We start from the raw sequence: 18,399 nt of genomic DNA, 5'->3' as shown, positions 1-18,399 counted from the left end.
CTACAACTAATTACGAAAACATGAATCGCATTATGGCGTCGCCATACGAAGGTTATAGAAAGAACAAGCTACATAATGTTTATACTTACCGTAATATTCAAGGTGTATTTAATAATTAATATAATAATCGATGCTCTTGTACATCATTCATATTCTCCATTGCACTTCGCATTTTTTTGTTACAATGCAGTTCCATCCTTAGTTTAGTAGGTTATGAACGGCAAGGATACTGATACACTGAAAATAGTACGTTCTTGATGCATAATGCTACCTTTGTTAACACGAACTTGTGGTTTGCATTTCAATTTTTCGATATCTCTACTGCAGATGCCTTTTACTCTTTAACTTATAGTGATTTCCGAAATTCCTATTGCATAAGGCTTAACTTTTCACTTGAGAAATACAAATATCTCATCGAGGAGTAGCGCCTATCTTTCACAATTTCACAAACCTGTTGTTCTGATGTCAGATGCGGTTTTTGTTGTCTTATGTGCAGGGGCGCCGGAACCGGGGGGGCAAGGGGCAGTTGCTCCTCCTGAAATTTGAGATGGGGCAAGATACTCGTTTCGCCCCCTTACTTTCAGACTGTAAAAACATCACAAAACACTGATTATTAGAACTAAGTTTTGCTTTTTATGGTAATTTCCAGATTCATCTTTCTCTTTGAAACAAGGAACCGGGCGCTTTATCTTCCCCTATGTTAGACAGAAAGAGTTTGGGAAAAAAAATGAAAATTCTCTTTATTTCCATTGGTGTACATTCTCAAAACACTGTAAATTCTTTAAAAAGTGTTGTTTAAGTAATCCTAAGTCTGTAATATGAAACGAATCGTAGAGCGAGATTTTAAAGTTTAAAAAATATAAGTTTAAATGAAACAGGGCATTTAGGGACTAAATGCATTTTCCACAAAGTTAAATTAATGTTCCTACAAGCAATATGCAGAGTGCAGTAACCTTTATAGTGAGAAGAAAAATGTATAAACTAGGATTAATAATTCAGAGCACATCAAAAATGCGAACTCTATTCTCGTTCCGTCCGTTTAACCCTTTCACTACAATTTTTTCGGAGTGAGAAAGATTAATATATGGCTACTTTAAGTTGTTTTCAAATATATAAATTTATATAAAAAAACAAATTCCGCCGTTTCGTTTCTCGATGTGGGAAGAGTGGGACATATGTATCCGACTGATATTTTTACGTGGGACCTATATGTCCCAGTAGTAGAGACATGAATGATCATTTTCTATTTTCAATTATGATACCGTATATTGTCAAAAAAAAGAAAAAAAAACAATTCGGTCGTATAGGCTATATGATTACAAATATTTTACATTTCGGCATACTTTTCCAAATGACAGAACATGCAATCACTGCTTTATCACTAGCACATTGTTCCTCGCTTTCATTGTTCACGTTCACTTCCACTACTGTCTATTTGATAATGTTTATAACAATACTGTGAACCATTAGCTGGCTTCTCCTTACTAGTGGATCATCGATTTTTAGCAATAACATGGGAAAAATTACCACGGGTCCTCTGAGATGTATCGTGGGACACATATGTCCTAGTGGTAGTGAAAGGGTTAATATATGAATGCAGAAACAGAACACCTGTTTCAGCTCTTCTTTCAGACTAAATTCGTAAACAAGAATAAGGAAGACAGTCACTGCTTATAATAACTAGTAGTCTTAGATATTTAGCTCGCAGTGGTCAAGCAACCAACAGACATTTGCATAGTATGGGTAATTTGATGTCGCTCCTGGATGAAAGAAAAATGGATGTGCCTGTTCTCAATCAATGAATTAATCGACGGGATAACTGGCATAGTGCTGATTGAAAGAATGAAATTTGAAAGATTATGGGACATGCAATATAGAGAGACTTGGTAGCAGAAGTCAACGAGTCTCCATTTTATGCAATCATAGCCGACTCCACGACTGATATTTCAAAGAAAGAATAGTTGTATCTGTGTGTGCTGTATTGACTCTGATTCATCAAACCCAACAAAATATTTATGAAAATGATTACACCACATGGCAAAAACAGAATTCACGATCAAAGATATTGCTACCTACTGTTTCCCTTGGGCGCTGGCTTCCGGAGAATTCCCTAAGAAAACAAGTGATAACAATTCAGGTCAGAGCTCATGGCCTGTTCAGGCGCTGATTCATGATAGTGAAATAAAACAAGTGATTTGACATGAGCAGCTTAAGTGCTTTTGAGACTCAGGTTGTGTTATACTTACTTTTGCGTATGCGTGCGTATACATACACGTGGTGGCAAGCCGACTGCTCGCAGGGATTCGTATACACATAAATGAAGACGATAGTATTCCCTTAGATAAACTCTTATTTATTAAATAGGCGTATATGTGCATACGGAGTAGAATCAGAAATATTAACAATACACAAAATTTTCACTTCACAGAGCATGAACGCTCAAACAGAAGAAGTAACACTCACACAACTGAATAAATGAAATGATGAAAATAAAACACTTAATATTGCATAATAGACGTAGGTGTGTATATGCTATATAAAAACACCTGAAACATAGCCTTCTATTATCGTGATCACTTGCACTATGTGGTTATTATTCGCACTGATATGAGACTTTCACTGCATAATTGTGACAAAATGGGTGGGGAGATACACGAAACACTAAATCTTGGCAAAGTTTCTTGACTCCGAAAAAATACTGTACTCCAAAAGATAGTTGTTCACTTTTTCAGTTGATATCAAAATAAGGATCGTATCACATGCTTAATTATTCGTCGTAATCACCTTGTACTAATATGTAGGCAAAATGTTCTTCAAAAACTTTTCATTCTTTCTTGCTCTGACGACCGAGGCTGACTCCTCGCTTTTACAATCGGTATTGAACATCCCACTCATATCTCGGGTTGGTAGTTGTAAGAAATAATAAAGAAGTGTCAAAGTTTTCTGTATACCTACACAACACAAATATGATGATGGTATAATTCAGAGCACTGGCAACACATGTTTCGGTGCTGTGGGAACGAAACTTGAAGGCGATTATCAAACAAGTGTTGCAGGCTGAACTGGCAGATTCCTTCCACAACTGGTGGATTTTTACACTATGATTATACATAAAACAGTTCAGTGGAAAAGAACACAAGTTGGTAATTGTGTGAATTAGTCATCTCACCTGCAACTCTTACAAGCCATGAACACTGTTCCCACGGTAGGAAAGATGACGAAATGTTAGTGCATGGGAACACAACACTCGACGAGTATTCATTCGCACATAGTATCTATCAACTTCATGTCCAAGAATATATCTAACCTTAATAAACGTAGTTATGAAGAAAATAAGTACGAAACAGTCATAGTGGTGAAAACCGTAAGACGGTAATATTCACACATAAAATGAGTTTGCTGCTTAAAAGCACTTTGTCCAGACGATAAGCGTTGTATTGGGAGAACAACAATTCTTTTGTTTTGTCAGAAGCGATAAAAGAAACTGAGGAACACCTGCAGGCAAAAAAAGAACTAAGATTCTCACCAGCAAGAAAAATAGCTTTTCTTTTCTGTGAGTAGAATAAGGATTTTGGTAACATGAATAAAAGTTAAAAAAAGAAATACACCGTCTGTCCAAAAACGTAATCTTGTGGCCAGGCTGATTGTCACAACTTGGCGAACCGTGAGGGACCAACACATTGCGAGTAAGCGAAGTAATGTGTTGAGAATCCTGGATAAGCGCATGTGCGAAAATGAGTTTCGAGATTTATAGCTTCTTTTCAAAATATGGAGTTGGCAACACTATTCTTGATTCACTGGGTGTGGAGGATTATGGGGAAAACACTGGCAGCACTGTTTTCGGTGAACACTATTCGCAGTGAATAATTAAAATTATATGGATTTCTCACTATGAATTACTAGGTCTATTTATTTTGTTTGAAACATAGTTGATCCAGATGGATGACTATCAGCTTATTCCAGATTCCATGAGTTGCTCCTAAAAATTCCATATCCATATGAATTCTTTCTTCTTTCTTCTGCGATGAGAGTTCTTGCTACATTGTAAACATTTGCTTTAAATCAAGCTTTGGTATATTTACTATTCGTTTGTGATGTGCACAACACTTTGGGCTAAACTGATTACGTGAAAACAAATACATGGTTTCACCTATATGTGCGAAAATGCTTATAGGGCTATGTAGTTTTGTTTCCATTTATTTATTTTTATTTATATTCTTAGATCTTTAGTTCTTTTTTAAACTCCATGCTTGAACGGTTAATATATTTAAATGAAAATTGGCAAATATAGATAAAATGTAGAATATAAAACACTAAATATTTTCAAAATACTGGAGTATATCGAGTGAATATGTTAACTTCAAAAAGAATTTTTGAAAAGTTCTATTTATTAATTTAATTATGAATAATCGTAAGAATATAGGTTAATTCACCTGGAAATGGATGTTAATTCGTAATAATCCTTAGGATTTAGATAAACAAACATTCGTGAGATTAATTTTGTTTGAACTTTAAGAACGCAAAATCTTGCATAAAATAAACAAAAAAATAAATTCCCAAATATGGGTAAGACACACATTTATACTTCCAACAAAGTTGAACTTTTTGAAAAATATTTGCAAGTTATCCCTTCATCCAGGTGTATCCGAAACAATGTACGAATTCACATGCCAGTATACATATATCTTGTTGAATCATTTTAACTAATCTCTGACGAAGATGCCAGGTTCCAACTAAACTGTTCTTTGGTCATATTAAAATAAAACTGGTTAACCGTTATCAAAGAAGCGTGTAAAAGAATATTCACTAGTCTTTATGACGTAGTGAGGTGTTACACAAGACGTCTATAGAAAATAATCATGATCAAAACAAAATATAAGAATGTAAAGGAATACTGATCTTGAATACTTCCAAGGAAATTCTTGAAGTCTGACTCCTAATGCTTATTATAGAGTAGTAAAATTTTTCTAACACAAAACCAACAATGCATGACAACAATGTATAGGCATATTCATAAATGCAATCATCTCTCATGACGCAAAATTCCATCGTAAACAAACGCTTAGCCTTGGCGTAATGGATGCTCATCGGCACTTCCACAAAGTCTTCAATAGTATATATCAACATGCTCATTTAACGACACATGTATATTTATCATAACGTTCACATATTCGCCATCTCGAACTGTGACTTGACTAACATATGCCTAAAATAAAATCCTATTAGCAATTCATTGCAATGATCATGCAGAGAAGCATAATGACAAGTAATTCCTTAGGATATCAAGATAAATACACAAGTAGAAAACATTCCTGAAATATTCATTATCAACGAAAATAAGACGCCGTAAATTACAAACACTGAAATGATATAAAGACTTTAATAATATCCCTCGGATGGACTTTTTGACTTTTCAGCTGCAAATTCAAACAAATGGTTAAGATCAAGAATATTAACATTAATATAATTTCGCATTGATAGATTTTAAAATTTGGCATTGACAAAAATTAATGGAAATTAGTTGGCATGTAAATTAGTTGGCATTAAAATTGTAGGCGTTCTTGTTTCACTAAATAAACAAAAGTTACGATTACTGAAATACAATAAAATAAACATTTAAAATATATCACAACACATACTAACATATTATTAAAATACATGTGGCAATATATCAATACACAAATATTTCACAAAATCAAAATATCAGTTATACAAAAATACTTCATATTTTTCCTGAAAACCTGTCAAAATACGAAAATGGGATTAATACGTATCATAAATTCACAAATGTTGAAATATTCAGCAGAGCATAAAATACATTATAATAGTAACACAATGAAACATCATTAAATTTTGATATTCAATATACACAAAAGGTTATGGCTATAATACAGGATATGAATACACATATTACAATGAAATTTAAATGTGTGCATAAAGAAGGAGAAAATTTCCAACAACTACTAAATGATGGGTTAATTATTCGGGTGTCCAAGTATTTCATGGTTCATCTCGCCATGTCTACCTAGAATGTAGCTTGCAAAATCAATTTAATCATCCCTTATTAATATACTTTAGAATTCTTTCCCGAAAGATCGGGCGCATCAAGATGCTAAAGAAGCAAAAGAAATGTTAATAAGAAGCCCAAATAGTTTGAATATATTCCAAAAGAAATTTTTATCCACGGTAACTACCGCAACCGAAAGGTACGACCGCATGTTTTGAATACATGGCTTCTTGTGTTTCCTCTGACAAGGAAAAAACTACATAAAATCTTAATGTAAAATGTGTTGAGACTTAATAGTCTACACTGTTTCACAGATCTAAATATAGAATATCAATGTACCATATTAGACACATTTGTATCATATTCTAAAACACACTCATTTATATTAAAAGTCAAGACATAATAATAAGTCTGCTGAATCAGGCTTTTTCCTTCAAAATAGGCCTGTGGATAAGATAAGTATTAATACAAAGTTTAAAAAATCTACAAATACACTAAATCATACCTAAGTAACTTAAAAGCGAAAACTGAACATTAAATCTAGTCTTCCTGAAAGTCAGAATCTCGCTCGTGACGGTAATTTGACCTTTCATAATTTCGTTCTTCGTTCCGGTGATTTTTGTCATTATCACGATCACAAAATTATCTATTGTTTTTATTTTTTCGGTGATCATTCCTTTTATCCTTAGAATTACCATTATATTGTTTCCGACGTTTGTTGTAATTGTGAGGGTTACGATTCCGAATTTGCTCTTGGTTAGTGTTCTGATTACGAGAACGTGGTTGTCGATCGTTGTTGTCACGATCATTTGTATGTCTCCTGTTCCAATTACCACCTCTTTGAGCCTTGGTATTATTAACTTTTTGATTGTAATATCTATTCTGATTATTATTACCATAACCGAAAGATCTCTGAAAATTCTGAGAAGATTTATTCTGTCTATTGTTAGAACTGTTACCTTGTGAATGTTTTTCCCCTCTATTTTGCCGGAAATACAATGTTTCTAATTTCTGAATGGACGCCAAAAATTCCCTAATATTAGTACAAGAATGTAGATAAAGTTCTGTACGAAATCTCTGAGGCATATGTATGATATCTGTTAATATCAAGTTCTCTGGTAATTGCGGTGTAAGTTCTCTACGTTTATTAAACTGATCTAAAGCAAAAGCATGTACTGAGTCTTGGGTCTTGGGATTGAATCGGGTTGCTTTACAAGCCGACAGCCTATGCTGGATCCTTGCGTCTCCAGCGAAAGATTCAACTAGTGCTTTTTTAACCTCTTCTAAAGTCTTAACTTCCTCATTACGTGTGTAATACCAGCTTAAGGCTACACCCTCCAATACATGAGGTATGGCTTGTACTAAAGTTTTTTCTGATAATTGAGCAACTTCACAGCTAATACTAACTTGCGCAGGTATGTATGTACTGACTCAGTAGCATGATCACCTTTAAACTTAGGTAAATACGCAATTATTTTCGGTGTGATGTGGTTTTTCAATTTACCTGTTCCTACTTTTCTATGTCTAGTTTCCCTATGATTGTGTCTAAAATTTCTATTGGTAATGACTTTAACATGAGTTTCGTCGCTCCTGCTAACTTCACTATGTTCAGTATAAGCTGAGTCACTGTTAGATTTGTATCCTCTTTTTCTGTGGATGTCACTATCAGTATTGGGTTCCGATTCCCGTGTTTTGTTTTCGAAGCTTTCTACTTTTTAGTATACTAACACCAAATCGTGCCTAATGTCTCCTATTTCACGCTGCGCTACTTTGATTTCAGCGTTGTTTTCGAAAGCCTGTGAGTTTTCACCTTAACATGATAATCTAGTTGCCTAATCTCTTCATGGCACATCTGAAGGGACCATTCATTCTTTCGAACCTGTTCTTTTAAATCTACAACTTCGTCGTGTATTTCGTCTAAATGACTTTCCGTTTCTCTATGCGCTACGAGACAACGTTCTCTATTAGCGTTATAAATGTTGTGATTAGCCTCTACCTGTCCTTGTGTCAATTCTAACATTTCGGATATACCCATTAAATGATTTGTATTTTTAGTTACTTTTATTCCCATTGAACTTACGAGGCGGACTATGAACTCTATGTTATCTCTATTCTGCTGAATAGCTGTTATATTTTGTTCGATTCCCCTCTGAACTCTTTCAATATTTTGATCTACTTTATTCTCTAACGCTTGTATTCTGTCAGCTATTTTTGTAGATCCCTCATCGCCTTTAATTTCAACTGCTTCTATTTGTGCCCGTAATTTAGCAAGGTTATCCTTATTCTCATTCTGTGCCTGTTCCTGTCTATCTAATTTTTCTCTTACTTCTGCAAAATATTCCTTGTTTTCTATCTGTGCCTGTTCATTTTTCTTAAAATGTTCTCTGTTTTCAGCTTGCATTTGTTCAAGTATCTTAAGTATATCAACTTGTTGGTGAGCCATAATGAAAATACACATACTGCTCGCAAATAATAAAGGTAAATAGAATTCAAATAAAATACATATACTACGGAAGACTATACGAGTACGAAAATACTAAATTTGACTCCTATTGTTTGTATTGGGACAACCTGTAGAGAGAACAATATGATTAATAAAATTTCATATTCCAATATTAGTAGCACTTATTCATATATAATTACTGTTTCCATGTACAAATCACTAACGGTCTTGGCTCGTGTTGCTAGTTCGCGTGCCATCAAAAGTGCTACCTACCGTTTCCCTCGGACGCTGGCTTCCGGAGAATTCCCTAAGAAAAGAGCTGATAACAATTCAGGTCAGAGCTCATGTCCTGTTCAGGAGCAGATTGATGATAGCGAAATACAACAAGTGATTTGACATGAGCAGCTTAAGTGCTGTTGAGACTCAGGTTGTGTTATACTTACTTTTGCGTATGCATACATATACATATACGTGACTGGCAAGCAGACTGCTCGCAGGGATTCGTACACACATAAATGAAGACGATAGTATTCCCTTAGATGAACTCTTATTTATTAAATAGGCGTATATGTGCATACGGAGAAGAATCAGAAATATTAACAATACACAAAATTTTCACTTCACAGAGCATGAACGCTCAAACAGAAGAAGTAACACTCACACAACTGAATAAATGAAATGATGAAAATAAAACACTTAATATTGCATAATAGACGTAGGTGTGTATATGCTATATAAAAACACCTGAAACATAGCCTTCTATTATCGTGATCACTTGCACTATGTGGTTATTATTCGCACTGATATGAGACTTTCACTGCATAATTGTGACAAAATGGGTGGGGAGATACACGAAACACTAAATCTTGGCAAAGTTTCTTGACTCCGAAAAAATACTGTACTCCAAAAGATAGTTGTTCACTTTTTCAGTTGATATCAAAATAAGGATCGTATCACATGCTTAATTATTCGTCGTAATCACCTTGTACTAATATGTAGGCAAAATGTTCTTCAAAAACTTTTCATTCTTTCTTGCTCTGACGACCGAGGCTGACTCCTCGCTTTTACAATCGGTATTGAACATCCCACTCATATCTCGGGTTGGTAGTTGTAAGAAATAATAAAGAAGTGTCAAAGTTTTCTGTATACCTACACAACACAAATATGATGATGGTATAATTCAGAGCACTGGCAACACATGTTTCGGTGCTGTGGGAACGAAACTTGAAGGCGATTATCAAACAAGTGTTGCAGGCTGAACTGGCAGATTCCTTCCACAACTGGTGGATTTTTACACTATGATTATACATAAAACAGTTCAGTGGAAAAGAACACAAGTTGGTAATTGTGTGAATTAGTCATCTCACCTGCAACTCTTACAAGCCATGAACACTGTTCCCACGGTAGGAAGGATGACGAAATGTTAGTGCATGGGAACACAACACTCGACGAGTATTCATTCGCACATAGTATCTATCAACTTCATGTCCAAGAATATATCTAACCTTAATAAACGTAGTTATGAAGAAAATAAGTACGAAACAGTCATAGTGACGAAAACCATAAGTCGGTAACATTCACACATAAAATGAGTTTGCTGCTTAAAAGCACTTTGTCCAGACGATAAGCGTTGCATTGGGAGAACAACAATTCTTTTGTTTTGTCAGAAGCGATAAAAGAAACTGAGAAACACCTGCAGGCAAAAAAGAAATTATTTTCTCACAAGCAAGAAAAATAGTTTTTCTTTTCTGTGAGTAGAATAGCAATTTTGGTAACATGAATAAAAGTTAAAAAAGAAATACACTGTCTGTCCAAAAACGTAATCTTCTGGCCAGACTGACGGTCACAGTATTCTAACGAAACTTAACCTGAATGCAGAAAATATACGCCATAATGTGTCATGATGGTGCAGCTATTATGTCAGGACGAGTGAATGGTGTGTAGAAGATAATTTCGACTCAACATCCGAAAGCTGTATATATTCATTGCAATAACCATGCATTAGATCTTCCATTGCAGGAAGTAGCACGAAAATGCGAATCTTTGTGTGACGTACGGGCTATATTAGAAGACGTTTGAAACATCAACCTGGGTTCTGCAAAACGATAGACAACATACGCCGACATTGTTGTTGAACTCTGTAAAACTATCAATGAAAATAATTCTAAACATTTGCTTCCTCTTTGTCCTACGCGCTGGCTTATTAGACGAAAATCTCTAATCAGATTTCCATCTACTAAAAACGAATTCAAATCACGTTGAAAAAGAATCATCAGCGATACAACTGGCCCAAATGATGATCAAAAAGTAATTCTAAAATGGTATTTGAAAAGAATGAACATATTCGGAATTTTTTTTCTGATAGTCAGTATACGTGCTTTTGTACCTTGCGAACAACTGGCGAAAGTGCTTGAAAATTCTGAAGCTTCTGCTTCTAGAGCTAAAAGACCAGCAGCAATTCTATCTAGGGGATACTCGAAGAAACCTACGAACGGACAGTGCAATTGAAAACGTCTATAAGGAAGCAAAGTATAATGCAGACTGACTATACTTAAAATTGCCCACTTCATCAAGGTCAAACCAAACACTAATTAGGTTGGAGCAGACTGATAATCCTTCTATAGCATCTACCCTACAACCTGTATCAGATCTTCCAAAAATGTACTTCGAAATCATTGACTATTTGTTGAATGAAGCGTAGCGTCGTTTCAATCAGCCAGGCCTGAAACAACTCATACAACTCTAGAAGATATTTTATGAAGGAGCTATATGTGCTGGTGGGCCACTCTCAAGAGATTATTTGAAGCAGGAATTGGGAGTTCATGCGTCGGATTTTAACCTGGATAAATTATGAGCCCAGCTCAGGCCGCTTCCACCTACTTTGATGACGACTGAGTCGCTGACGACCACCAGAATATTAAAAACTACTAGTGCTAAAATAGCAATTGTTCGCAGCCTTCTCGACCAAGCTGGTCTTCTAGGGACTTTCGTTCTCACTATACCAGCTTCTTGAACGTTTGCGAAAGATCATTCAGCTATTTTCGTCGTCTAAAGACATAATTTAAGGACGTCCATGACGCAGGAAAGATTGGCACATCTGCTGTTATTGCATATTTGTAGCGACCATACTTAGATTTAAACACCATTGCAAAGATAATTCAATCAAAGACAAGCGAAAGAAAAGATACTGTTGGTCAATTTTGAAAAGAAATAAAAGTATAATTACGTAAGTGAAAATGTTATGCGTTATATTATAAATTATTTAAATTACAAAATAGCACTTAAAATTCAGTATAAACTTGAATTATTCCTTATTAATTGTGTCGTACTTACTAGTGTGAAGTGAAGTGAATGTAATGAGATTAGAAGATGGGTGAATGTAATAAGGATATACTGAAGTAAGTGTAATAAATAATACAAATAACTCTGGATAATTAGTGTAATTTAATTTTCTATATAAATTTTATGAAGTCTTTAGTGAAAATTCCATTTTTCCATTTCTGGCACAAAGTTAAGTAGGTAGAAAAAATATATTTTCTTATCTTTTACTTGATTATGTAGCCTGTTTTATAATGTTCAAGTTACTTTCTACTACAAAGTGTTACAAAGTTTTTAGTTCTAAATAGCAATTTCTAATATTACAGTGTACTGCAACACTAGAAGTGAATTTTTAAAAATATAATTTTAATTTCCTCGTTTCCAAGTGATTTAAGTAGCTTTAAGATTCTTTAATAGTATCCGTGTGACCACATCCAATACAGTTAAAAAATGTGTACCAGTATATATAAAGGTAAAAAATATACTTACAAATAGTGATTGTGAGGAGTACAAATTTTTACAATTTTATATGTTTTTAATTCTGATTTCAGTGGTTGAAAATTTCTACACCAGACAAAAATCCAGCACAAAACTGACACGGGATTAATTAGTTTAAAAATGTAAACTAAGATGCATCCCATAGATGGAAATTTCACTCTCACGAAACTGTATTATTATTATTATTATTATTATTATTATTATTATTATTATTATTATTATTAACCAATCAAATCGAATTGTTGTTACATTACAGACATATATTAGTATTATCTTACCTATGTTACATTCCCGTGTCTATTTTCAAGACAACAGTTTGCCCCCTCCCCCAGCTGAAAAATACTTCCGACGCCACTACTTATGTGGAAAGAAATTGGTACTGCAATTAACATCTGAAACGCAGATAGAACTCTTTTACTCTTTAACTTATAGAGATTTCCGGAATTCCTTTTCCATAAGGCTTAACTTTTCACTTGAGAATTACAAATATCTCATCGAGGACCAGCGCCTATCTTTCACAATTGCACAAACCTGTTGTTCTGATGTCAGAAGCGGATTTCGTTGTCTTATGTGGAAAGAAATTGGTACTTCAAATAACATCTGAAACGCAGATACAACTACAAAATATAAGAAAAGCAGATTATGAACAGAGGTGTGGAATAGGGCAAATGACTATACGGAAAGTTGTGTTCCTTTATGAAAACGCTTCCTGCTGCTTCCCAGGATTCGTGTGAAACTTCCAGGCTATAAAAAAACTTCCCATTCTATGTTTCCCCTTAACAACTGCATATAAACTATTCCTTTAATTGGCGTATCTTTGTGTTACTTTTTCTCGTTCCCTACACTGAAATCAACCTAAAAACTTGAAGGATTTGAAAACATCAAGGGCAGTCAGGTAAGCCGATAAAGAACTCTGCATTCCAAAACAGGCGTTCGATGACTGCATTTAGCGATGAGAAAACAGTTGGATTGTTGCAAATATTTCTCAAAAGGGAACGGAAACGAGTAGGTGGTACGTTGTCCTTGTGAGTTCTCGAATAGTTAGAAACTTTAGTAAGAATAGGTTGGATATATGGGAAACGATTGTTTTGGACTCTAGCAGAATTGTTTCACTGTGTGCCTGATAGCTGGGCAACCAACATGACAATAAATTCATGCCAGAAAACATTAAAAGCCAGGATGTTCTTCCATTTGGAACAAGAAAGTATTAGTAATTGAGAGCAACATTTACAGAAAGAACCACGAGATAAATATGCAGAAATTCCATTCACGTTAAGTTCTAAGAGATACAAATTAATGCCAAGTAAAGCAAACTAACAATATGCATCATGAAGGTACCTAAAGGATGAGAAGGGAAACAAAATGAGAAAAAAAGACAGGAAGAAAAGAAAAGAGCGAAAGACATGGGAATATATGAAATTTTAACACTTAAGAATAAACAGTTTGCGTCTCTTCCCCCCTTCCCTATGTCTCGGGGTTTTCTCACTTTATGGGATAAATCTCTTTCAGTATGAATCGCAAACATGATTTATAATGTGTAATTCCTTGAAAAGAAAGAAACTGTAAATCGTGGCAGGGAATCGAATCAAGAACTTTTAGAAATACAATAACACACGGTGTGCAGTTTGCTACATAGACCACAACAGATGTGTTATTAAACAAGGTATTAAAGGAAAACAGTCAGCGAGTTACCTCCGATTCTATTTGAAGTCTGAACTGTATTTACATTTAAGCACGTTTCTCTTACTCCTCTGAATTCTTAAAAAAAAAGTCATTTGATCTGTACAGCAAGATAAAAAAAGTAATTGACAATATTGAGACAGAATATACTGTTTCACCAACATACAACACGGATTACTCGAAGATTAAGAGTGATTTCGTGATAAAATACTACTAACTTATTCAACAAAATTGATTCAACTTTAAATGTCGGGCCAAGTTCAAGTATTAGTTCGCTAAATTGAGGGTCTGAACATCATGTCTTCAAATAAACGTTGCGGTTGTTTAATTGTAGCTTGTTAAAACTCTTACGTAATAGACTAGTAGTTTGTCACAATGAAATTAATGTTCATATAAGAAGTACAGTTGAAGATCAAATACAACTGCAAAGCGGTATGGACATGTGAAGCTGAACAAATTTGCACCCCTTAAGTTAATCGTGAAAGCGTTAACAATAGAGAAAAATAAACTGATCTGAGGTACCACTATGTACAAGCAAGTAAAAATCAATGTTTCTCGCGGATGGTACGTTCTGTCCCTTACTATAACAACGAAATCGGTACGCATACCTTTCTACCACCTGGCGATTTAATTAAATATTTTAAAAGTTTTAAGAGCCAATGCCATAAGAAAATTGAAATACGCTTTTTTTTATTTTTTATTTCTTATTTCTTCTTCTTATTATTATTATTATTTTCTTTCCAGTTCACACAACACACTATAGGAATATCGTAAACGTAATAAAAATAGAAAAACTACGCTCCTTCACAGTTTGAGACTTACGGCTATTACTCATATGTTTCCAGAATAGATGATTTGTGTTATCTTATTCCGTAGCTCATTGGATCCGCATAGGACTTTTACCCCGCGACCCGAGTTCGAACTTTTATTGAGCTTTAGTTTTATTTTTTCTTTGATCGTAAAAAAACTATAGAAAAAACAAGATAAGATTATAAAGTGTGATTAGAAATTCTGTAGATTAGAAATTCTGTATTTTTCATTTATTATTATTATTATTATTATTATTATTATTATTGTCAAACGAAGTGTGATGTACGTACTGACCGTTCTACATTTTACTATTAATAAGAACTTTAAATAGGTTTAGAGTTGAAAAATAAATTCACTACAGTTCAATTATAGGCCACAATCTGCTTTGGTCAACGATATAAAATTCAACTGTGATTTGTGCGGCCAGAACGTTGATTTCTATCATCTTTATTTGAGGATCTAAATACAATTAAAGTTATTTTTCATTTAAATATAAAATGGGCACGGTGGCTTGCTGGTAGAGAGTTCAGCTCTGGTGGTTCGGGATCCTGGTTTGATCGCAGCTCGCCGGAAACGAAGGAAGCCGAACATCTTTCTGAGCAAGATAATGTATTTCACAATTAAAACTTATGTTTTTGCATCACCGGTAATTCACACGGCTTCAAAAACAAGAACGCAATGGCTTTGAGTCGCATATGTTGCACATGACTCCGCAAAGTAAACCTTCTGTGAATCACCGGTGATGGACATGGCGGTCAACTTGTTAACAAAACACAGAGCACAATTTAAAATATCACTGTGGCATTACATTTCGTTACATAAATAAATTAAGAAGTGAGTAAATATATATTTGATAATATTGAAGACAATGTGACAATTATTATGAACGACTCTGTAAATACATTAATCAATGATTTACAATAAAATAAACTTCAGCGAAGTGCAAGTTATTAGAAGTTAGCAAAAATATTTTCCTTTTATCTTGAAACACAATTTCTTGAATAAGTAGGGACATTTCAGCTTGAAATATACGTCTTAAATTTGATTCTCGCTAGAATGTGAAATATGTTAAGAACATGAAGTCTTGAATAACTCAAGACAAGTTTTAGGCCCAATGTTATAATAATGTTGTTCCAAACTGACTGAAGTAAAGATATATCGAGGGACTGCTCACTGAACTACCTCATGTTTCCCGATTTGCTTTCAACATAATTAATTATGAGACTAGTTCATGCCGGATATATGTCAAACGATGCTTTTCTTTCGTGTATATTTCAGGAGGAACAAGTAACGTCAACATATCATTATCAGATGTAGGAAATGATCAATTTCAATAATACCAAAAGTACTTTGCTACTTTGCTTGATAGGAACCTCTTTTTTATGGATATCTTTACATCATATGATTTTCTTAAGGTTTCCGAATAAATCTGAAGGTTTTACAGTAGGTTTCTTATTATACATACATGTTTGTCCTGTTTTATACAAAAAAGTCATATGAAGAAAATGGTTTCTAGAGCTCTCTCTAGAATATTAGTTATTAGTTTTATTATTTCGTTTCAGTTTAGCGTCCCGTTCAGCAGCAAGGCTAAATGAAGCATAGAACTACAGGTTAAAGTGTGATCCGAACCGCATGAGCTCCCGTCTTGAGTTGAACTACACTTTTAGAAAAAGATATCTGACAACAGTCAGTTTTTACCTGTTGGGGCAGGAGGAAATCTTGTATTATACTTGGTATAATTAATCAGTGGTTGTTAACTCCTTAAGAATTTCGTGACTTTTAGGCAGCCAGACACATGTCATGGTATTAGGCGAATAGACCTGGAGACTACGAGATACCGTCTAACACATTGAGAATTTCTATGATCTGGTTAACTTAATATGGTCTAGTAGGTAGCTCGTATGTTCTTGTTGCGTGTAATTTCGGGAATGATTTCCTTTGTGAGATCAATTACATTTTCTTTAACTTTTATCTTTACTTGCATTAAGATTATTCTTATTATTTTCATGTTAAGTGAAAGGTTTCCAATTAAAGTTCATGTAGAAAGTAGGGGTACTGGAGTTACAAGAGCCCTTACAAAAGTTATGTTTTTAAGTTTTACGTTTTACGTTCCATGGCTATACCGGCTAAGCTAAAGGAGTCGTCGATAATGAGAAGGAAAGGAATGGTGGAATAAAGAATATGGAAGGAAACAGAACCCCGAGAAACCCTGCTCTTATGGCGTTTGCCTAGCACAATGCCCACTGGGCAGGAGCTGGAATAGGTCCAGGGACAGAAGATCCAGAGCGGAGCGGGCTACGACTAAAACAAAAATACAGAGAGAGTTTAACCTTTCTGAAAAAAGGGTGAGCCATTAACTTCAGTAATAATAATAATAATAATAATAATAATAATAATAATAATAATAATAATAATAATATTAATAATGGTACTAATTTTCTTAAAGTTTCCCTAAAATTATTGCGGGATTGGCGGAGGGGGGTCCGCATCTCCAGGACACACATCTACAACTAACAAAATTTAAAACGAGAATGTTCCACTAAAGTTTCATGTAGAAAGTATTCTACTGTACATTTTAAAGAAAATAACTGTAATAAAAATAACCGAATATCAATAGACAGTAAAGTATACGATAAACTAAATTTTAGGATGTGCAGAGGTAATTATAAAAGCTTTGCTAGAAAAAGAACTACACAGACCATAATTCAGTGAGCTGTGAAATACAAAGTAACAAAATAGAGTATAAGATTTAGTCCACAGACCAATTGTTTCTTAACGAATGGACATATACTGTTTCGAGAAAAGAGATAAGACGAAAAGTTCTTACCATATTTTCCGTCTCGTCTCGATTAATATCTCCAAAGTGAGAGGATGATTTGAGTTACCTTGCCCCGTCTTGAATGCAAAATGTTAACTCTTTTCTCGATTTTGTTTGTTTTGTTCGAAAAACAGGATGAGAAATACTTCTTCTCGTGGGAAACACTAAACAAAACCGAAATATTCTTGCCATATTTTACGATTCTGCTTATAATGGTATAACTTAAGCGACAATAAGCTCCTAACTTTTAACCATCTACAGGGCGATTTTGAAATTTATAGGTTTATTATTATTATTATTATTATTATTATTATTATTATTATTATTATTATTATTATTATTATTCCTGAAGATTTGATAGTTCAAATATTCAAACATCCGAATATTTAAATATCTGAAGATTATAAAACGTGTGTCACTGCCGATCAATCTCCAACAGAAATTCTAAAGTAAAAAAAGTACTTTCCTTCGGTGCATCCGATCCGAGAACCTTCAGATTACTGGTCGAGCACCTTAACCACTGATCCACGAACAATAAGAGATAAAAGATTTGTCTTTAGTGTGTTCAAGTTAAGTTTCTTTGCCTCCTCTTACATTTTCTTCGTTATATTCTTCGTTTTGAAATGCCTTTCGTATATCTTTTATGATGATAAATCAATAACCTGTGACGTATTTCATATTATAATTTGATTTCTCCTCAAACCTTTGGTTCACAATTTTGTTTCTTCTTCACGCCCAACTACAGATATTGTAGATTTAATTCCCATACTCTGCATTTGGTTCAAATGCTGTAGCCATTGCCTGGTCAAGGACATGTTCACCACG

Source organism: Thermobia domestica, chromosome 5 (assembly GCF_964235325.1).
Source record: "Thermobia domestica chromosome 5, izTheDome1.hap1.1, whole genome shotgun sequence".
Lineage (NCBI taxonomy): Eukaryota > Metazoa > Arthropoda > Insecta > Zygentoma > Lepismatidae > Thermobia > Thermobia domestica.
The sequence above is the reverse complement of the archived record's forward strand: the minus strand, read 5'-3'. Positions refer to the sequence as shown.